The sequence below is a fragment of the Pan paniscus genome, chromosome 16 (assembly GCF_029289425.2).
Source record: "Pan paniscus chromosome 16, NHGRI_mPanPan1-v2.0_pri, whole genome shotgun sequence".
NCBI lineage: Eukaryota > Metazoa > Chordata > Mammalia > Primates > Hominidae > Pan > Pan paniscus.
The window spans coordinates 22,739,912-22,761,354 of NC_073265.2; the positions used below are offsets into that span (position 1 = coordinate 22,739,912).

The following is a 21,443-nucleotide window of genomic DNA, read 5'->3' on the forward strand; positions in this document are numbered from 1 at the left end:
TTGTCCTAAGCATTCAGCGATGTAACGTAATTCACCATAAGAAAAGCTACAAACAGCAATAAGCAGCTAAACCAGTAGAGATGTGTTTCATGTATTCAGCATCTTCGTATATATTCTCCAAAAATTAAATTTAAGACAACTGAAGAATATATCTTTAAACTATAATTTGTTAAGAGTGTTAAATTTTCATTCCATTAAAAATTCTATTTTAATGCTTTCTTAAATGGAAAATGCTGGGAATAATGTAACCTTTTGGGGTAAGTGACTCCCTTGGGCTGTTATCTATAGGGCCGTCTGCCTCCGCGGTGACCAGCATTTGTAGTTATTGCGTGTAGCTATCTAGTTTCCCTGCTTCTCCCATGACACTAGAGCGCCAGCTGTCGCTCCTTGCTAAAGTCAACATGCCTGCCCCTACATTAGCTCACCTGTCCTGCTCTAATGTGCTGGCCCTACCTTTCCCATTTCCATCTCCCCGCTCCTCCAATTCCCCTCAACTTGAAATGCCCTTCTTCTCCAACACTGCGCATCCTCACTCTTGCCAGTGCAAAATCTAATCAAACTTTCTGATCTGTCAATCTGATAACTGAAAATATGTATTTCAGTTTAATTAATTTGCATCTCTCCTATGAGTGCGTTGAGCATCTTTTCACATGTTTAAAAGCCATTTGCATTTCATTTTCTGTGAACAGTCTGCTCATAGCCTTTGCCCAGTTTTAATAGGGTTGTTAAAACACATTATATATATTGGAAACTAGTTCTCTGTAATGAGTCACCATCCTATCTCCCCTACCCACACACACATAATCATTTATCTTTTGGCCTTGGTTATGGTGGGTTTTGCCATGCAGAAATTCATCACTTTTAGATAATCAGATTTAACAGCCTTGTATTTCTGGATTTTGTCCAATATTTTAAAACACCTTCCCTATTCTGACATTAGAAAAGAGTATGTCTATAATTTGTTCTAATATTTTTATTACATTAAGTTTTTGTTTTGCATTAAACTCTTTGGCACATGTTGACATCATCCTGATACGAGGTTTGAATACCAATTTTTTTCCCAGATGGTGAACTCCACTTGGACCAACACCATTTTCCTGACAAATCCATCTTTTTCCCCAGTGATGTGAAATGTTCGGGAGTTTTTTTGGGTTTTTTGGTTTATGTCCTCATTGTCTGATATTTAGAATTTCTGGAAAAATAACATTCAGATAAACTAGGAGTAAGATAGTTTAGATTTAAGGCACTGCCTTGCACCTTCTTAAAGTTTAATAATTTGTTTTACCTGTGAGCTCCTCAGGAACAGTACTGGGAGCCATGTGCCCTTCTATGGCTAATATATGGTAAGTGCTTATTAACTACTCTTTGAATGAATAATGAACTACATTTTTTAAATCTAAACATAGATTTCAATTCTCTTAGGATTTGGAAGAGTTCCACGGTCACTGTTATTTAGCCACACGTATATCCCAAAGGGTAACACTGCCAAGCTTCCTTGTCCATTAGAGACCTTTCTTCTTTGACAAAAAGTCCTTCAGTCTAGTCAATGTCTAGGATCTTCACTAGAGTCAATAAAAATTTAATCACAATTTGACTACATTACAACCACTATGGAAAACTATTTTGGCAGTTTCTTACAAAATTAAGCATAAATTTACCCTAGGACCCAACAATCCTACTCCTAAGTATTTACCCAAGAGAAATGAAAACATATAACCACAAAAAGACTTGTATATTAATGTTCACGGAAGTTTTATTTATAATATCCCAAAATTGAAACTAAATCAAATGTCTGTCAACAGGAGAACTGATAAACAAATTGTGATCTAGTCACATGATGGAATGCTAGTCAGCGGATAAAAAGGAATAAACCCCATGCAACAACATAGGGAAATCTCAAAATCATTACATTGTATGAAAAGAAAAAAAGCCAGACATAAGTGAATACTGACTAACTCCATTTGTGCAGTCCAGGAATAGGCAAACTAATCACAGTGCTAGAAATCAGAACTGTGATTGCCTGGGGAGAGAGGCAAAAAGGGTGAAGAGGGCCTTTCTGGAGTGACAGTGGTATTTTATATCAGCAGTTTCCAAAGTGTGGTCCCTGAACCCAGTGGCACTTGGGAATTGTTAGAAAGTTGAATTCTCAGTCCTCACCCCAGATCTACTAAACCTGAAACTCTGAGTGGGAGTAGCAACTTACGGTCCGTCAAGCCATCCAGGTGTTTCTAATGCACACTAAATATTAAGAATCACTATTCTATAACTTGTTTGTAGAAGTGGTTACACAGGTGTACATAAATTGTCAAAGCTTATCAAACTGTTAAGATTTGAGCATTTTATAGGTAAATTATACCCCAAATTTTAAAATGTGGATGAACTTTTCAAAATATTATCTTTAACCAAATCTGTCTTCTCCTGTTTTCCTTACCTTGATAAATTGCAAAATAATTCACCTAGACGCTTGAATAATAAGAAAACTTCTTCTCGCCATGCACTGTGGCTCACGCCTGCAGTCCCAGCCCTTTGGGAGGCAGAGGTGGGTGGATCGCTTAAGGCCAGGAGTTCAAGACTGGCCTGGCCAACATGGCGAAACCCCATCTCTACTAAAAATACAACAACAAAAAAAAAATCAGCCAGGCATGGTAGCACACATCTGTAATCCCAGCTACTCAGGTGGCTGAGGGAGGAGAATCACTTGAACTCAGGAGGCAGAGGTTACAGTGAGCCCAGATCATGCCACTGCACTCCAGCCTGGGCAAGACAGCAAGACCCTATCTCAAAAAAAAAAAAAAAGGAAAAGAAAAGAAAGAAAACTTCTTTATACACTTTTCCCCATACAGCCAATCACATCTGCTAAATTAACCTTTGAAACATGCCTCTTCTTCATTCCTAATCCTCTATTTATACTCTTTCTAGTTCAACAGGCACCTTTGTTTATTTTACCTGGTCTGGCAGAATAGCATCCAGCTCTCATTTTCCAATTCATCCTCTAAACTGCTAGAGGTATTTCTCTATGCCATAGGTGTGTTCGTGTCTTTTAGCTGCTTTTTTAAAGCTCACAGCTCCCCTCTATCTAGAGCATAAAATCTTCACTCCACAGTGGGGCACCAAAACCTTTGGTGACCTGCTTTCAGCCCATCCTATCCAGTCTCCTCTCAAGCCATTGGTCTCCTCAGACCTGGCACCACATCAACATCAGCAGGGTCAAGATTTTCCCAATATGCCAAGCATATGCTTGCCTCTGATTCTTCACTCAAGCTGCTTCTCACGTCTAAAATTCCATCTTCCCAACTTCCCTGCATGGTGCAATCCTAGCTACCCTTTAATATCCAGTTGAAACATCACCTCATTTGTGAAAGCTTCCTGTCATGAAACCCAAGGCAGAATTAATTACTCTCTTCTCTGACCTTACATTTTCCTACTAGATAGAATGATTACCTGTTTATGCCATACTTTTTTAAATACGAATTTCAGTCTTCAAGGACCTGAATGTGCAGCAGTTTTAGGTAATCTCTTCATATCACTTCCCTGCTTATGACCTTTCAATAGGTCCCTCTTGTCTACTAAACAAAGTTCAGATTCCTCAGCAGGAAGTCCAATCCAAGTCTACCTTCAGGCCCCTTAATGCCTCTTTAACCTCTCTCACTACTCCCTACACTTCAGTCATAGCCACAGCCCTCCAAGCACCACACTCTTGAACCCCCAGACTCTACCTAGGGGCAGAGGGAGGCCCCCTCCTCTCTCCACACCAGTGCCCACTCCCCAACCCCTCTAAAGACAGGTCATTAGGTTCAAGCACTAAGAATAAGCAACAAGGAAGGTCAGACACCAGGTGAACTGGAATGAGAACGAGGAAGAAGAGGAGGCAGAGCTGGTCCTTCTCAGCAAATGCTGGAGACATTATAAGGAGTACAGCATGGTGTCTACCCTGGAGAAACGTTTAGTGGAGATCAGAAAGACATATAAACCAATTTCTACAACACGGAATGTGACAACAGAATGAATCCTATTATAGCAGAAAGGATATATATCAAATACACAAAGAGACACATATGCAAAAAAATGAAAGGCATGTCATGGTGAGATTCAACCAAAAATCAAAAACATCACTAAGCAGAAGATGCCACTGAACTCCAACATCTGTGCAGTAGTGTATAACTACTGGATTCGTGTCAGATGACTTGCCTAAGGGTGAAAAGGCAAGGCAAGGGCCTTGTCGGATGACCCTTCAGAGCCTCAACTTCCTCTTTATAAAATAAGGGACCATGATCAGATATGGAGGTTTCTTTTAGAAATAAAATACAAATTAACAAAAGCAGAATCCTACAAACCAGATACACGAACCTCTTTCAACACATGGGGAGAGGAGAATGCCCTTTGGAGATTTAAGCATGAGGCAAAATCAAATTAATAAATAGAATTTTATATGTCACGTCTGTGAATGTGACATTGAATTTTAGGATCCTGAAAATTGCAGCTTATAATGGAACTGCTGACACAACCTCAACCACAGCAGCAAATGCACTACCACAATCAGGTTGTTATGGCAACTAGAATACTTAGGTTAAAATGAGGAAGAGAGTCTGTGTCTCGTGTGTGTGTGTGTGTGTGTGTGTGTGTGTGTGTGTGTGTGTGTGTGAGAGAGATTTTGTTGCCACTTCCACTAGAAATATTTTAAAAATGTTTTATATTTAATCTCAGAACTACATTCATCACTTAGCACATAAGTATCTTATTAATGCTTTGGGATTAAAAAAAAAGAACTTCTTAAAAAATAAAAATAAAATGAACTCTTTTGAAGGGGTTCAAAGAGCACCTAACCAATGTCTACAGCTGACACAGCTTAACATACCTCCCTGACATCTCCAGATTAAACTAGCTATTTCCTCCTTCATGTGAGCCCCATTTTATCTTCTGCTGTATAGCGACTTGAGTATAACATAAAGATAACATTATTCCTTGATATGCTTGTCTTCCGCGGTCCATTCAGCTGTGTGGGAGCAGAGTTTATCCCTTAGTCATGCTCATATATCCAGTGTCTAGAACAATGCACATGTTTTAGGTGCTAAACTGTTTGTTCAACTGAGGACTAAAGTACCAATCTTATCAAATTTTAAATATGAAGTCTTTACATAAATAATGTAACTATTTTTACCTTATCAAATGTATTTCTGGTAAAAATATTTCTTTTTCTTTTTTCTTTTGAGACAGAGTCTTGCTCTGTTGTCCAGGCTAGAGTGCAGTGGTGAGAACTTGGCTCACTGAAGCCTCGACCTCCTGGGTTCAAGCAATCCTCCTGCCTCAGCCTCCCGAGTAGCTGGGATTACAGGTACACACCACCATGCCTGGACAATTTTTTGATATTTTACAGAGACAGAGTCTCACTATGTTGCCCAGGCTGGTCTCGAACTCCTGAGCTCAAGCAATTCTCCTGCCTCAGCCTCCTAAATCTCACACCTGCTGGGATTACAGGCGTGAGCCACCATGCCCAGCCATAAAATATATTTCATTTCTCATTATGCATAAGAATTTCTCTTATTAAAGAAACTGATAAGTAAATGGTATGTCTCATAGGAGGAATTATTGGCTAGAATTTTGATTCTTAGGGTTCTACTGTTCTAACGTATCGACTTTTAACTAGTTACAAGATCTGCATCCTTGGGTGAATGCCAACCTCTGAGATGCTCAGCATTCTCATCTAGAAAATAAAGTGTCTGCACTGGGCGTGGTGGCTCATGCCTGCAATTCCAACACTTTGGGAGGCCGAGGTGGGCGAATCACGAGGTCAGGAGATCAAGACCATTCTGGCTAACACGGTGAAACCCCGTCTCTACTAAAAATACAAAAAATTAGCCGGGCGTGGTGGCGGGCACCTGTAGTCCCAGCTACTCGGGAGGCTGAGGCAGGAGAATGGCATGAACCCGGGAGGCGGAGCTTGCAGTGAGCCAAGATCGCGCCACTGCACTCCAGCCTGGGCGACAGAGTGAGACTCTGTCTCAAAAAAAAAAAAAGAAAAAAAAGAAAACGAAGTGCCTGATCATCTGAGGAGAGTGTGTTCCTATGAACCAGTATAACCAAGAAATCTTTTTAGAAAATTAAAGAAATGTTCCATATCAAAAATCATTCATAGATGATTTTAAAGAAATTATTTTCAACCAGGTTTGGGGGGCAGAGTACAGCATATTTATTCCTAGAGTGGCTATTTCCAACCACACCCCACACAGAAAGACTGATTCATTAATTCCTTTCCTATCTCACTGAAATACTTGCACGGAGAGAAGTTATGATTGGTGTTACATGTAAGTGGCAGAGACAGGAAAAAACAAAGTAAGGTTAAAAACCATCATGAAAAACAAAGGAATGGGGGAAAAAAGGACCTATTTACAAAAATAACACGTAACAGTGTATTGCTTCTCACATATGTCAATTGTAAAGTATTCCTTCACATGCCTCAAGTATTTCAGAAGGTAAGAATTACCAGATCCACAGCCCATCTTGTTCAATATTCTCTCTTGATTTCCCTTTCCCAAACCTGTTCCTCATCCAGCTTCCCCAATTTCAGCATATTGCATCTCCAGCCACAGTTACTCAAGCCAGAGTTCTCAGGGTCATTCTCAACACTTCTCTCCCCATCATACCTAGATACCTAATTCATCAGCAAACTATCATTTATACCTCTGTATATTCCTGTAATCTGTCCCCTTCTTTCCATCTATTATTACCTTAGTCTAAGGAATCATCATATTTTCCCTGGATCATCATCATAACCTCCTGCTAATTCCTAAATTTTTTAACATGCCACATCAGACTCAAATCCTTTAAAAACATAACAAATCACTAAATTTCCCTACATAATATCTGTCTATAATTCCCCCCTTATCTTCTGCATAGCATACAATTATGATCAAGATCATTTTCATGTATTCATGTTCCCACTAAAATGTGTATGTAGCCAGGCATGAAGGCACATACATGTAGTCCCAGCTACTTGGGAGGCTGAGGCAGGAGAATGGTGTGAACCCAGGAGGCGGAGCTTGCAGTGAGCCGAGATCGCGCCACTCCACTCCAGCCTGGGCGACAGAGCGAAACTCGTTCTCAAAAAAAAAAAAAAAAAAAAAAATTCTCATACAGAAGTATAATCATTAAGCGGATAATGACTAAATCAAAATTGTGGCCTTCCTAACATGGGATAACTGAAGAGAACAACTCCTAACAGTTAGATGCCTGTATGAGAAGGAAAAAGAGCACTAAAATTTATTGTGTAAAATGGATGGCAGGACTAAATTATCTCTACAGTCCCTTCCAGCAGTAAAATTAAATTAAATTCCATAATAATTATGACAACTCTTGACATCTACTAAGCATCTGCCCTCTCTGTGCCAGGCACTGTGCTAGGTGCTTTGCATGGGTTAATCAGAATATGTCCCTAAGACTGTTTCTATGAGATACCTGTCTATTTAAACAGCCCTAACAGACAAGAGATCCAAGAGGAAGATAGATCCTTTCTTTAAAATGTATCTGATATAAAGCAAAATGGAAATGGAAGGTCTAAAATCTCTGCGGGATCTGCCTTGTTCACTGAGACAGGCAGTGGCTGGCTTTTGTATGAAGTGCTTCCCTAAAGATCAGATGCCAGAGCTGCTGAGAAGGGTATCAGAAAGCAAAAAACCAGAACCCAGCCGGGCGCGGTGGCTCATGCCTATAATCCTAGCACTTTGGGAGGCCAAGGCAGGTGGATCACTTGAGGTCAGGAGTTTGAGACCAGTCTGGCTAACATGGTGAAACCCCATCTCTACTAAAAGTACAAAAATTAGACAGGCATGATGGCGGGCGCCTATAATCCCAGCTACTCAGGAGGCTGAAGCAGGAGAATTGCTTGAACCTGGGAGGCAGAGGTTGCAGTGAGCCGAGATCGCACCACTGCATTCCAGAGCCTGAGCGACAGAGCGAGACTCTGTCTCAAAAAAAAAAAAAAAGAAAGAAAGAAAACGAACAAACAAAAAAACCCCAAAGCCCATCCAAATAATCCTATTTGCCCCCAGAGAATGGCTCCTTGCCAGATTGATGCAGTATCAGGGCTCATCAAGAAAGCAGGAATGATCTCGCTACAGAGAGTATTAGTGGGGCATTCACAAACTTAGAAATCTAAAGGACTCCAGTCATTAGGATCTAAAAGGATGTGATGTGGGTGTGCCTAACATGACATCTTGTGACCACACGTTCAAATGTTAGTGTCCCCACTAGCCTACAGGGTTCTTAGGGTCTAAGTCCTCACTTAAAAAAAAAAAAGTCTACCGCCAGGACATAGCATAGTTCTAGAACCTGGAATATAAGAAGCATTTCACAAATACTTAATGAGGAATATTAGTACCCAATCTCCCCCCGAACATATCTGTTCCACTTACTAGGGTATGGTTGTAAAATCAGAGCTTTCTAAAGTGTGGTCTGGAGACCTCTAGTGGTTGTCTGCAGTTCAGTATAAGGTCAAAATCTTAAGGATGACAAATTAGGAAAGAGCCAAATAATAGGTCACAGGTTAAGGCCTGAGATGAGTGAAAAAAGTGGGTGCTATGGTAGAGGAATAAACTAAAGAAGTTTAAAAATGAAAGATTCATTTAAAGTGTCTAAATTAGAAGACAAAAATGCAATCTTTTTTTCTCCAACAAACTGATGCCAAAAGAAAAAAAATGCAATCGTTTTACCCGAATGTAATACATATGAAGACAGCAACTGTTTCCTAATAATCAACTGTATTGCAAAGTACAACCAATCTAGTTCATATCCCCCCTCATACCACTACTTAGTTTTTTAAAAAAATTTAATGGAACATAAATGACTAGTATTTTAAAACACATTGCTATTTGAGAGGCCATAATACAATTTTGGAAAGAAAAAAAATCACCCTTTATAAATTCAAGACATAGAAAACAAGAAGAACACATTCCCTATATATTAAAGACAGTCAACTCTCCAGGTTATCTAAGATCTCCAAGAAACTGCAGATTTCATTTTTGTAGAATGATAGTTATGCTGGAGAGATGCCACTCTTTCAACATTATACTGGGAGTCTCACGCTTAAGTGGAATGATCATTATTCTCAGTAGGCAATCTTACTGGACTTTAAAACCACCTAGGCTGGGTTCATACCACAGTTCAACATCTTAATAACAGGGTAAACTTGAACAAGTTACTTAACCTTTGTGTACCTCAGTTTCCTTCTTTATAGAAGATGAATGATAACAGTCTGCCTCAGAGCTGTTAAAAATTATGCATTATAAATCCAAAGAACCAAGTGCACTGGTCTTGTACCAAGTAAGGAGTCAATAAATGTTTATTATTACAATTAATGTGCTAAAAATGGCATGGCATGACTCACGTAAGTCAACAAAGGTTTGATTTCTTCAACAAGAATTTAAAAGCATATTTATTTTAGAAACAGCTTCCATAAGTCCACAATACTCTCTTAAAATGCAACTTTTTCTCTTCATTTATTAACTGAAAAATAATCACACTCAATTGAGATTATAAATATGGGAATGCCCTAAAAGTAAGCCGTTGCCATGGAAGAAATCATTAACCACAAATCCTACTCATCTAAAAACTGGAGAGCATAAAGGAGAGACTTTTTTTCTTTATAAAAGTATTTATAATTTTGTAAACAGCTATGAGCATAACTCTAGGTATGGACCAAATGTTCTAGCAAAAAAGGACCTTGTAAAAGAAAAAATCATTTATCTTATACATAAATTCATTTGAAAGTCTGTGATGCTTCTGAAGTTGTTTAGCCAACTTTACAGTGGGCAATGGGAGAGTTCAGTTTAAATATGAGAATACATAGAGTTGTAAAAAGGGAGATGAGAGTTGAGACATCTGAACAAAAGAAAAATGTGCTTTATTATATGTATCAAAGAAAACAAAAAAGTCCATATCCCTAAGACTTTCCTCCTCCTCCTCCTCATATTTAGGGTGGAAAAACAAGCCATCCACCCAACTAGCTACTCAACCTATTAGATCTCTGAACAATACAATTCATGTAGACAACTCCTTGCTTCAAAGCAGAAAGTTCATCCTGTAGAAAGTAAAAATAAATACAGCTTTTTATTAAAAAAAAGAACAACATCAGGAATACCAAGAGCAAAGTCTTGGAGAAAATTACTTTCCACAATGGCTGAAGTATAATTTGGAACTGTACAGGTCAGTACTTAAGTCAATGTTTTTCTATTAATTCAGTTTATAGCTAAAGTACTGAGAGATAATGATATGAAATATTTGCACCCAAAATACACTCATAATCTATTATTCCAGTTCCCTCTATAACCACTTTTTCACCCACCCTACAAAGTTCTCCAGCAGAACCTGCATATTTGCCAAGTGTTCTCCTATGTTGACATTGTATTATAAATGACTGAGAAAAATTTCAGAGACAACTTGGAAAGAGAACGGAAGCATTTTTGCTCACCTTTTCCCATTCAGCTTATCTATATTAAATGGTGATAATCAGTAACTATTTACTAAGCTTTCAAAAAGTGATTAGCACATATAGTCCTTATTCAGCAAGATTTAAAGGACAAGGCATAATTTGAGAACATAAAGTGTAACACAAAGCTCCCAAATGTTCATGCCATAACATGACGTATGACAAGAGATACTCAAGAGTGAGCACCTTGGGAGAGAGGTATTCTATTGCCCTCCATAAAAAATGGGAGCACAGTCCTCAGCAGTGGCTTTGAGCTTAGATAGAAACAGAAAATTATAATTTCCGTCTACACCCCTTTAATGGCTCCCCATATTCACCACCCCATTCTCTTTCGTCCAGCCAATTTGAAAGATGAGATGAGATAAGAGTAAGAAGAGACAGAGAACCTGAATGAGAATGAATTTCGACAGGTGAGGGTGTGGCACACAAGTTATTTTCAGGACCTCATGCTATTGTATTCTTGGAAAAGTTAAGTGGACAGCCAAATGTTATGCTTTACCAGAAAGGAGCCAGGAGTTCAAACTTCATAGAAAAATTAAAATCCACTGGGAAAAAACCTTGACATTAATGAAAAACATATATAATATTATAGTCATCGATCCTCATAAACACAATGGCCCCATTTGATAGCTTTTTACTTCTCTCATTTTGGATCTCCACTGAACTCTAAGTCACATTCAATCATTGAAATGGCTTAATAATCAGTGGCTTAAAACTTGGGGTTATTTATTATAGAAGTGACCAGTATATAATGACCAATCATTACCATATGAAATTACAATCCTTTTCAGTATCATGCAATGTTAAGTGGGAAAAGTTCAAGAAAATATTCTGAAGATATGTTCTCTTGCATAAATATTCCTATTACAAATGTGTGTCAAAGACCACTATAAAACTAAAATTCACTTCTTTCTCATACATGTTCATCTGTCAGTGTTTAAAATTCTATTGGCTAACAATTAAAGTGTATACTTTGTCTGGATTCTCACTCAGAAAAAATCTCCATAAAGACATAGTTTCTGAGACACAAGGAATTTAAAATGAACTGGATATTATATGACTCCAGAGGATTATAGCCATGTGTTAGGTGTGATAATGGCACAGGGTCATGTGAAAAAGTGTCCATGCTTTAAAAATATACATACTAAAGTACAAATAGGTGAAATGAGATTTGCTTTAAAATATTTTAGCAAAGAATTGAATCTGACAATTGTTGAATCTTGGTAATGAGTTTCTGGAGGTTCATGTATTATTTTTGTATTATTTTTCAGAGTTTTGTGTAAGTTTGAAATGTTCCATAATAATTTTTTAAAGATTTAAAAACATTATATTGTCTAGATACACTCATAAAGAACTCAGGCAGGGAAAAAACCTTTAAATTTAAAATTTAAATTTTAAACTGAAGTGCAGTTTTAAAAATTTGAATTTTAAATTTAAAAACTGAAGTGCAAAAATTATGAAATTGACATTTAAAAATCTATTCTTTTATACAGCTAATCTGGATTTCATCTAACTTAAGGAAAAGCTTTAATGAAGACCCTGTTAAAAGTTTGTATCAAATGAGGACTTATAATGCTTTACTCCAAAGCAACAAAACGCATATGCCCAAAAGATGTATTAAAACAGGCATACATTTAGAAAAAAAAAAAAAGGCAGCCTTTTCTCAGCTACAAATGTTTAAAACTCACAGTATACTCTTTCTATCTCAAAGACTTTTAAAAATTATTTCCATCTTTAGGGAAAACCATATGAGAAAATAACTCAGCAACATGTCTGTGAATAATGCCTAGCAAAGCTTAAAAAAAAAAAAAAAAAAAAAGCTTCTAGCCAAAAAGCCTAACAGGAAAAAATGAACATTTTCAAAAGCATTTTGGAACCTTATTCCAGCTACCTCCATGCTAAGCCCTCTTTTTCCTCCCAAAATACGTCACTTAACTGTCTGTCAAATAACTCTTGCCCATTCTACCTGATCACACTCTGAAGCTGCAGCTTTTCCTGGATTTGCTTCTCGATGACAAGCTGTTCAAACAGAGAACACCTATCAAAACGAATATCATCATCTGCTCCTTTCTTTCTTCCTTTCAGGATATACTGCTGTCCAGCAGGGGAAGTAATTAATGAGTTTTTTATGTATGGCAGCGTCATCCCATCAGTTTGCTGTCTGGTTTGAATAGCTCCTATCAGCTCTTCATTCATGCCAAGTACGCTCACCGTCCAGAGACATGATAAAGCCGTACTTCCTTCTGGATTTTTACCTCACTATTCAAAAAACAGTGTACCAGAAGCATGGGTTACAAAAGCATGAGGAGGACAGAAGAAATGCCTTCATCTTCTACAGAAAGGAAGCTGATGGACTGAAAAGTTGGTATGGAGAAAGGAAAGCAAGAGAGTGCAAGAACATCCATGCTTCTAGTCCAGATAATGTTTTTTAAAGCAGCTTGATTTGGAAGCGTGTGTAATTCTGAAATACGAACAAGCAGAACTTTTCCAGGGTGTCAAATGCATATAGGAACAACCAGGATTTCTCATTGCTGAAGCATTCAATGAATCTTTAATAAGTTCTCAACACTCAGATTGTTTGTGATCAGATCAACTGCTGTTACCAGATAAAGGCAAAACTCACCCTTCTGGTTCTATAATCCTATCCAAATGGAGTCTTCATCTACCGCATACTATCCTAACTAATGCTACAGGATTATCAGGAATACAGATATAAAGACACTGCAAGAAATAAAACACTGGCAAAATAAAACATGAAAGGAAAGTACAGAAGGCATTTCGGGTCTCGAAGCTTACTATTTCCAGCCAGAGTTCAAATTACTGAGCTTCAAACAAACCACTGCCAGGTAAGATTTCATTTTATAACCTTAATTTATATCTTGTCTACTGAAATTAAATCTGCTCGTGCTGTGAATGAGATAGTGGATTTGAATTTCTTGCAACCCTTCCTTAAGCTTTTGCAGATTTAAGCTGAGGTAAACACTTGTTTTTACTTATGCTGCATAAACAAGTCACTCAGAACTAGATAATAAAGCATCCAAAACTCCCATTCATTTTTCATTGAATTTGTCTCATCTTTGTCTTTATTTTTATCCCAATTTTGTTTTATTTAATAGCTTGAAAAAAATGCATGAAGAGAGCCCTGAATGGTGCAAAAGAGCCATTCACAGATAATGTTTACCAACAATATTCAAATGAACTTAGTTTCCCAGAGTCCTTGATAAAACAAAGAAAAATTAATAAGCATTTTAAATATTTTTATTCATATAAAGGAACAAAAGCTCAATGACTGATTTCTATTGTTACTAAGAAAAAAAAGCTGTGATGTCATTTCATTCATACTAAAGAAAAATAATCTCTACTAAATCGAGGTATAACACTCTTGTAGGATAGGGCTAATTTATCCTAAAGATTTTACTAGACATTTTTATAACAGACTAAATGAAGACATTTTTCTGATTCAACAAGAGGATAAAAAGATGAAAGATGTCTGGTACCTTAAAACCTCAAAAGCTTCGACTCAGGTCAGTGGTCCAAACTGTAAAATGCAAAGCACTAGTGAAACCATCAAAGAATTTTAAAAGATACAGTGCCTTTAAGAAATTCCCTAGAAATCACTGCATAATGAGACTTCTAGAGTGACGATCTTATGTAAAAACAACAAAACGTTATCATTTAGCAGAAATCCCAACCACATTGGTTTTCATATGAGTTTCACTGGAAAACTTAGGTCCAAAGCACCTTATCATAAAGAAGTCCTACAACAAATAATATTTCTATTATCTTAGAAGAGAGGAGACAGGGAAACAAGAGCATATCACACCTAACTACGGAGATGTTGTGGTAATATACATAAAGTTATCAGAAGTAAGTATTCAATACTTGTCTAAAAGTAGTCAAATTAGAAATTCTCTTCCATTTCACCGAATTCTTTCCTTTTTTCAAATTTTAGTTAAGGGAGTAAATTATATGATCCCTTCAGGCTTTTCAAGACAGTCTATAAATAACCTTAAATATCATAAGTCTTTTGCATCTGAAGTCATTACAGAAACTTACCTGTCATTTTCCAGTACCAAAGGAAAGCAGCAATTTAATACAAGTAGTGATTATCTAATACACCAATTTGTTTCAGAGAAAAAAATGTTTATTCAGAAATCTCAAAATACTTCTTATGCATACCAGACATAACTAAAAGTTAAGGGTGGTATTGTTGTTGTTTACCTACACTGAGAAATAGCTGAACCCTTAAGGGTTCTTTTCATCTGTTCCCTCCTTATTATGGTATTACAGTTTGTAAACGGACATGATTCAAAAATATGTAGATATTTTAAATGAAGAATATTAATCAATATTTTAAATTATAATTAAAGATTTTTTAATTAACTTGGACAAAAGTATGAAATTTCTACTATGCTCAATTTGCTTCCAATAAATAGAATTAAAGGGGGCAGATAACAATATTCCTTAAGTGTTCTGGATTTTATTTACTCATTGTAATGTAAACAGACTCATATCCCACTAATTTGGGGGCTTTGTTTCTATAACTCACCTTCTAATGACAATGGCTGGGCAAATGAATACTACCTTGCTCCACCCCAATTTGGTCCTTGTCAGCATCAATCCCAGTGAATTTTCACTTTCTTTCCTTTCCAAATCAAGGCTTTGCTCTATAATAACCCATTCAGAAAAGTGATTATTGAAGTTTCAGTAACAGCTTTCAAAAAAATACCCTACAGCAATTTGGAATAATCTGTATTTTCTTCATGTAGGGTGAAAAAAAAAATGAAAACTGCTTCAAGTTTACATCTCATGGGTACAAATGGATGAGGGATTTTATGCTAGTACCTGAAGATTTGGTTTATTTATAAGAACTTTTCCCTGTTATTGATAGATTTAACAATTAAAGAGATTCTGAACAGTCTTGGGATGTAGTCAATGACCTGCCTACTTGTTTCTGCAATTTAGAATGTATTTCATTCACACATATTATATAAAAGTATTATATTGTGAAAGTAATGTGATTGTGTATCATTAGTTCCTTTCATAGAAATGGAGCAAATATTTTGGCTGCCATATCCTTATAATAATACCTATTGCTATATCCTTAAATTCTGGTCATTTTAAATTATCCAAAAGCTATAAGCTTTTTATTTAAACTATGATAAAATAAAAATGGGCATCTAGGTCAAAATGAACACATCCATTTCGTGTATGTTAACATAACAATCTTAAAAAGTAATTTTTGTCTGAAATACCAAGCAACATAATTTTGTATATAAAATTAGAAACATACCTAAAATTCATTTTTCTGTGTTAGCATTTAACTTAAAGGGACATTGCATAATATTTTTAAATGCATTAAATATATATTTACTTATATCTTCATTATTATAACTTTAAGTTTTCATAAGAAATTTTTTTCATTCCATTATAATGGCACAGTGTTTCAAGCTTAATTCAACTGGGCATTTCAACTAGCCAATATATTTGTTCCTTATTATGGTTAATTTTCCTTATGAAGTGACCAAATTTGAATAAGGATGTGGTTCACCATGAAGATCACCTCCTCTCCAGCTTCTTCCTGCTGAGAGAGAACAATCTTTGGTTTGTGACATCACAATCTGTGACTGGGAAGTGGCTCTGATATCAAACAGATGATTATATGCTTTCAGTGTGAACTAGCTAAAAGAGAGATGTAAGCACTATTATTTCAAGTCATATCACCAAGACACTAAAGAGATGCATGACAGGAACTGAATTAGAGAAAGATGCTTTTATTGCATTTGTCACTTTTTCAGCATCAACTATTAAAGATAAAAGTACCATCTCACAGTTTTCTCATTAATAATTCAAAAGCGGGAGTAAACATCATGTTGGTTAAATTCACAGACCATGATAAAACGGGAGTAAGGAAAATACCAGTAAGCAAGCAGACAGTCATGAAAGAGGCCCCTAGAGAACTGAGGAATAGATGCAAAATTTCACCTTGGTTCAAGCAGAAATACTGATGCTACTCAGAAAATTGAAAAATTACCAAAACACCCAAAATGAGAAAGACAGTGTCTCTGAATGAGAAAGAGATCCCTAAATATAGATTATAAAGTGATCCCATGACATAGATTAATTAGTATCTGACACATGGACTAGTATGAGGGCAGGGAGGGGGCTGGTTAACACCTTTCTAAAACAGCATGGATTTGTTAAAAAACAAAAACAAAAACAAAAAAACAAAGGACTGTCTTTAATTAGCAAAACTTCTGTATTCTCTGAAAGTCTTCAACAAATATTTGCAAAAAATAAATAAAAATAAATCAGGAGTTAGGGTTCAATTAAGGAAACAAAAATGAAAGCTCCTTTTACAAACACATAGGCATATACAGACCTCTTTTCGTAATCTTTGTTTGCAACAGTCGCCAAAGGACAAAGCAGACCAACTAATCCTTCCACACTGAACACATGTGCAGTCTGTCCTTTGATTAGTGGCAATACCCTGATTCAGAGTATCAGTCATTTGTGACTGACCCTCCTAGACTCAGAGCCTATACAAAGATGATGTGTAAAAAATACAGTAACAACTCCACGCATAATTACAAGTCAAGCTGAAGTCTCATTATCTACAGTTACACAGATTGCTTGATCCAGTGGTGTGTAGAGAATTCTTAAAGCATTTATTCAGTCCTATGTACTGGTTCATTACAACCAATGGGTTATTCAGCAGTTGTTTAAAGATCCGACATTCTCCATTTTTCGTATTGAAATTATTAGTGAAATAACTCAAGAATCTGGACCAATCAGAAAACATTACCACTTTTATAGACACTGTTTGACGTCACACTGTTGTCATCATCAGACTACGTGGGCCTTCTTATTTCCTGATTATCACTATAGAAATGTAGCACTGAATAATGTGTTCTTTAAGAAGCAAAAGCCAGAGATGATTTCCAGTTCAGTTATCAACTAAAAATCCTTAGCTATTTATAGAATTTTTTGGTACAGTAACCTAGAAAGCTGTTGGTGTAAGTCTATCAGGCTCAGTATATAACATGGTACAACTCTTAATATTTCATCAGCTGTATACCTTCCCTTCATTTGTGTTGCAAAGACAGTCCTCTACATGCAGTAACTTCTGGGTAACTTCTGGTAATACCTACAGAAGAGCTTCTCATGCCTAGGAACTTCCCCAACACTTTGAGGATACTTCTTTCATAACACCTTGTTAGATTCCATTGAAAACCTATTTATGGCCAAGCGCAACCGGTAATCCCAGCACTCTGGGAGGCCAAAGCTGGAGGATCGCTTGAGGCCAGGAGTTCAAGACCCACCTAGGCAACATAGCAAGACTCCATCTCTATAAAAAATCTAAAAGTTAAAAAAATAAGAAAATCTATTTATATAGTTGTCTGACATACGAAATTGCATTTTTCATGGTTGAGGGCCTTAAGAGTAAAGGCCACATCTAATTTATCTGTCTATTCCCAAGGTAAGCTCAGGACTAGTTAATCAGCAGATGTGTTAAATGAATGTGAAAATGTATCTTAATGCATTCTCAGGTACAATCTCAGACAGGCAGAAAAATAGTGATCCTAAAATATACCTCAGCTGCATTTCACCGATAATAGGCAAGTAGGTAACTGCAGAAAAGTCTAATGAAGGAGTCTTTTAAAGTAGTTTATACTGAAATAATAGCTATAAGGAGATAATATCTGTTAGGGATAGTATATGATATTATGAGGTATGCAAATACAGGATAGCAAATTTATCCCTTATGCTTTTGCTCTATTTGACATATGGAAATCACGTTTGCTATACTACTAGATCTAGAATTTCATCGATAATCCAAAAGGATCTAAATTGGTCTTGCTATTAAAAAGTGACTTCAGGGGAATTTGAATAAGTACTTTGGCAAATGAAACTGAAGAGATACTACAATCATCTTTCTATTCAAAGATGAGTGGAGAAAGTGACACACTTAAAATCTTACATTTATTCTGTTGGATGCTCTCCCTGCCCCCTCTCCCTCTTTCACTCTCTGTGAGGAATGAATCTTTGCAAGTTACCTACGTTATATCTCCCCAAGTCATCTCTTCTCCTTATGCCAACATACAATATACCAACAGTGGTGATTTCTTTAAAAGGAGGGACAAAGGCTAAAAGACTATGCTGTGCCTCAACCCCTATGATAGAAATTAAAGTAGCAGAGTGTTGAAGTAGGCCAGCATCACTCTAGAATTCATCAACATGTGTGTTGGGGTGGGGGCAGCTATAGTCTGAAGATGCTCAGGGTACATGAATAATGCATGTGTACGTCCTCACAGAAATCTGTGATTTGATGTTGGCGTGCACAACTTAAGATTTTGAGCTTTGGGCCAGGCACAGTGGCTCATGCCTGTAATCCCAGCACTTTGGGAGGCCGAGGCAGGTGGATCACCTGAGGTCAGGGGTTTGAGACCAGCCTGGCCAACATGTTGAAACCCCGTTTCTAATAAAAATACAAAAATTAGCCGGGCGTGGTGGTGCATGCCTGTAATCCTGGCTACTTGGAGGCTGGGGCCGGAGAATCGCCTGAACCCAGGAGGTGGAGGTTGCAGTGAGCCAAGATTGCACCACTACGCTCCAGCCTGAGCAACAAGGGCGAAACTCTGTCCTGAAGGAAAAAAAAACAACAGATTTTGAGTTTTGACATCCTATCATGTTTTTAGCCATGTTCCTTCTTTCAAACACCATCTTAGATAAAATATCAAGATATAAGACATATAAGAGCAGATCTGCCCTGGTTGGGTTGAGACAGAAAGCTTAGAGCCTGCAGGTCCCCTTCTCACCCCATCTCTCCTACACTCTTCTCCTCCACACGCTTCTTGGACACCTTCTAAGATATATTTGTTGTAATTGTTCTGCCATCTAGAGGATTCACAAAGATATTCTTCTCCATTTTAATGCAAGTTTTTGATTCCATATAGACACTGCCAAATACTCTAACCTAAAACTCCTGGTATATGTCAGGCAATAGCATTTTCTAGAGCAAGAGGGCACAGGTTGCAAAACAGTGCTACTTAGCTATGCGGAATGCTACTCAATTATCCTGCTGCCTAAACATTGATCAAGCAACTAAGACCTAGGATTCAAATAAATTATAAGTTGATTTTAAAAAGGACTAAACATCTATAATTTGAGTTGGAATATTCCAGAAGTAACTAAAATTAACAAAATCTCAAAAAATTATTTGCAATCAAGAAAGCATAGAAACAAAAAGTGAGAATTTGTCATAATAGAACTCAGAATTCAGTGTGAGAAAACAACAGAATTTGTTAGAAATACCAGGTCCCAGCTGGGCACGGTGGCTCACGCCTGTAATCCCAGCACTTTGGGAGGCCAAGGCAGGTGAATCATGAGGTCAGGAGTTCAAGACCAGCCTGACCAACATGGTGAAATCCCATCTCTACTGAAAATACAAAAATTAGCCGGGCGTGGTGGCACATGCCTGTAGTCCCAGCTACTCGGGAGGCTGAGGCAGAAGAATCCCTTGAACCCGGGCAGCGGAGGTTACAGTGAGCCTAGATTGCGCCACTGCACTCCAGCCTGGGTGACAGAGTGACTATGTCTCAAAAAAAGAAAAGAAAAGAAAGAAATACCAGGTCCCTTGCATAATATGCTAGTATTATTTCACCTAACAACATTATGCCAAACACTGGAGTTGTCCTGAGTTGTTTCCAGGTTTGTGAACTCTGCAAATTTACTTGCTTTTGCAAGTGAGATGGGGCTCAAGTATTTAAGCTTGAACCTCCATATATAACTAAATATTATAACCAGCAAGATATATTGGATAAAATCAACTTTTAAAAGAGGAAATATGATCTTCCATCTAAAAAAGCCATGTTTCAATTATTATTACATACTATTCATATTACAATGTATTCATCTGCATTCAGTGATCATCTCCAGCACTGTCCTGTTCACTAAGGAATTCTCATAACTATTCATCCAAAATCTCAAATGATTCCTGCTTTGAAGCCAATCTCCTAAGTGAGTAATGTCGCTTTTTTCTCTAAAATACTTTAAAATATTTTCAAATATATTCTTGAGATTCAATTTTAAGTAGCGTTATTTTAAACCAACAACCAATACCCATGGACTTATTACACAGCTTTAACAAATATAAATTTCTGCCATGCCCGCATCAGATTTTTTATGGCCTCTCCATAAATGGATCTGGGAAGAAAAACTCCAGTAGACAACACACTTTTATTCTGTAAGTGTATTAGGAACTGGTTAAAATTTATATATCTTTATTTAGGCTTTTTAAGTATCAGGAATAGGACCTTCTGCAGGCATAATGGTATATCTCCATTTAAAATATTTTAAATAAATGTAAACAGCAAGGCAGAAACAAAAAAAAAAATTTAACATAAATGTATTGTACCTCTCCGGTCTCAGATGACCAGCTGAAATTTTTAACATAAATTTATTGTACCTTTCCTGTCTCAGATCCCCAGCTGAACTTTTGAAACAAACATCCTAGGCATAGAAACATAAGCTACTTTATTTTTCTATGCCTTTTCTTCCCACCCCTGAGTCAGCCAGCCTCCTGTGGTATAGTGACATCCTGGATGGAAGTAAAATAATCAAAATTACAGGGTCCCTTGGGAAGGAAACCAATTCCCAGCAGTGATTCCTTATATAGAAAAGAGATAGCTAAACTCATGGTCACAATGGCATGAATTAGTTATGGCAAGGTTAATATCTCGTATAGAAAAAAATAATTTTTGGCTTAAATTGGTACCAAGGAGATAGGAAGGTTGAAAGGCTGTCTCCTCACTTACAAAATCCGCACTACCTTTTTTAGCAACAAAATGAACAAAAAACACAAAATATACATTTAAAGGGAACACAAAAAGCTGGAGTTCTTACATGAGACAGGGAAGCTTGCCTTCAGGATAACAAGTTCCAATACTCTTACTCTAAGACA

The 21,443-nt window shown here is 37.0% G+C and overlaps 2 protein-coding genes across 3 annotated transcripts in view; one reads left to right on the forward strand and one right to left on the reverse strand.

The window, feature by feature from the left end:
• AVEN (apoptosis and caspase activation inhibitor) overlaps positions 1-21,443 on the reverse strand; it is a 208,783-nt gene that overhangs the window by 87,642 nt on the left and 99,698 nt on the right. The window lies entirely within an intron of this gene.
• The window catches only part of CHRM5 (cholinergic receptor muscarinic 5), a 104,806-nt gene continuing 88,006 nt past the window's right edge, over positions 4,644-21,443 (forward strand). For both annotated transcript variants that reach the window (XM_057299828.2, XM_024925681.5), the window contains exon 1: positions 4,644-13,326. The gene's annotated coding sequence lies outside the window, so the exon portion shown is untranslated. The remainder of the gene's footprint in view (positions 13,327-21,443) is intronic.